Raw genomic sequence first — 2,648 nt, 5'->3', positions numbered from 1 at the left:
CACACATCGTGTGCACACCACATATACCACACACATGCCCCCACCACACACCACACACCACACAATACACACCACACCACACCACACATCGTGTGCACACCACATATACCACACACATGCCCCCCACCACACACCACATACACGCCACACACCACACACGACACACACTCCCACAGGGTGCTGAGTGGCATCGGGTCAGCATATGTACCTGCTGCCCATGCTGTGCGCCTGCCATGCGCGCCCACCTGCTGCTGGCCACAGGATATACAGAGGGGAAACAGTGCCCACCAGGGAAGCTATCTGATCTGTGGGCCCCTGAGAGCTTAGAGCAGTGGTGTGGGGACGGGAACTGAGACAGCAAGAACGAGAAATGGAGGCTGTTCCTGAGGGGACCAAGTGGGGAGAGAGGGGTCACCCCATCTGAAGATGGTGGGAAGATGGGTGTCCGGGGAAAGTGTCACATCATGGAGTATCCCTGGCCAGATTTGAGGACGTGGCTGAAGCCCCTGGGGACATCTGCGGCCAGGGAGGTGGGCTGACACTTCTTCCGCCTCGAGCTCCCTCTCCAGGGCAGGATATCACTGTGTGGCGCAGTTTTGTGGTCCTTGTCATGGAGATCCTGGAGGCGACTTCTTGGGGACCATGTCTCATTTATCTGCACAGTGTCTGACCCATCGTGGGTGTTGGGAAACGTGTGGGTGGGTTCGATGGATGGGAAAAGAGAAGAAAAGGTTTTAAGTGATTTTTCTGCCATCTTCTGTGTCACTGGGAGCTTGAGAATTCTTAACTAGTCAGGGAATAAAAATCTGTCCTAAAGCCCATGTTTTTGGTTACCCAGGGGTGTGCCTCTTTGAACACAGGCTCAACTGCTACCAGGGAAGGCTGGGGGGCGGTTATACTGCCGTGTGAATTGCTGACTCACTGGGTTCAAAGGAAGCCAGCTGCTCTTTTATATGTGTTGATAGCACCCTGTGAGCAAGGTGGGCGTCCCTAAGACCTGCTGGACTTTCTGCTGGGGGCCTGGCGGGCCTCAGCCCTGCACAGGGATACCAGGAAAGAAGGCAGGGAGCTCTGCAGTTCAGGACTCAGGACAGGAGTCAGGGCTGGTTTTCTGGAACATGGACACACCACCCACCCCAGGACTCAAGAGATGCTGGCCTGGACCCCCCATTCTAAGCCTCATCTCTTTTTGTTTTATTATCTATGATTTGTTATAAAATCTTGAAGGCATGTTAAAAAAAAAAAGTGAGCGGATGGCATTTATGAAGACTCCTCCCTCGTGCGGCGCCTGGGAGTTGAGGGTTTAGAGGAATGAAAATCATTTTCCTCAATTGAGGTGTAGTAAATTGTGTTAAACCAATAAGACGTCCGTGTTGGGTAAATCGGGCTCTAACAGCAGGCCCAATCAGGCCGTCCATTTTTCCGCCTTCTATTATTTCATGTTAGTGGCGTAACCAGCTTGTAGCCAGCTGGCGTGGGGCTGGCGGCCGGATCCATTACCTGCAAACGCTAATTTACAGCATGCTCCATTGGCTGTGTAAGCGAGTCCCAGCTCACATTTGCCACAAGGAGATTAATAACTCGATGTGTCTGACAGTCTGGGGCCTTGATTGAAATTATGCTCTTCTCTCTGAGCTGTGAATGGGCCATTTGGGGTCCTTTCGTTTCTGGGGGGGTCGTGAGAATCATGGGAAAGGGAGAAGATCTGTGTGGTGTGACGGGGACTGTGTGGTGGTGTCCCCTCCCAGGCCAGGACCCACTGGAGACCCTCCTCCACAGGTCCGGGCTTTTCTGGGTGCTCCTGCCACAGGCGACAGCCCTCAATCGCAACCTCCTGTCCCGGTCAGTCTCTTGTGAGGGAAGGACTTGCCCAGCTGTGCTCCTCATTCAAGGCCTTGGTGCTTTTCTTACTCTTTGGCCAGATGGAATGTGTTGTGATTCTGTGTGCCCAGCGCACCTCGAGTGCAGATGGGCTGGGGAGAGGGGAAACGGCCTGAGGGTCTCCCCCAACCAGGCACATGCCCCAGATGCCACACACACAACACACATACCACACCATACCTACCACGTACACATATACAACACCACACATTCCGTGCTTGCCACATACACCACACACGTGTCCCCCCCATACCACATACACGACACGCACCACACCATACATACCACATACACGACACACACAACACACCATACACACCACACATGCCACATCACACAATCTGTGCATGCCACATACACCACACACACGCCCCCCACACCACACACACCATACACCACATAGATGACACACACACCACACCATACACATAGCACCACACGTCCTGTGCATGCCACATACACCACATGCATGCCCCCCACAGCACATACACAACACACACACCACACCATACACACCACACACACCACACCACACATCCCATGCTCACCACATACACCACACACATGCCCCCCACACCACACATCACGTACACAACACCACACCACACATCGTGTGCACGCCACATGCACCACATACATGCCCCCCACACCACACACTCCATACATCACATACACGACACGCACACCACACAATACATACCACACACAACACCACACGTCCCATGCACGCCACATACACCACACACGCCCCCACACCACACACACTA

At 53.7% G+C, this 2,648-nt stretch overlaps 1 protein-coding gene across 3 annotated transcripts in view; it reads left to right on the top strand.

Annotated features, from left to right (window-relative positions):
• The window catches only part of PEPD (peptidase D), a 136,118-nt gene that overhangs the window by 61,030 nt on the left and 72,440 nt on the right, over positions 1 to 2,648 (top strand). The gene's annotated exons all lie outside the window — the stretch shown is intronic.

Source organism: Colobus angolensis, unplaced genomic scaffold (genome assembly GCF_000951035.1).
Source record: "Colobus angolensis palliatus isolate OR3802 unplaced genomic scaffold, Cang.pa_1.0 Scaffold107, whole genome shotgun sequence".
NCBI classification, from domain to species: domain Eukaryota; kingdom Metazoa; phylum Chordata; class Mammalia; order Primates; family Cercopithecidae; genus Colobus; species Colobus angolensis.
The sequence above is the reverse complement of the archived record's forward strand: the minus strand, read 5'-3'. Positions and strand labels throughout refer to the sequence as shown.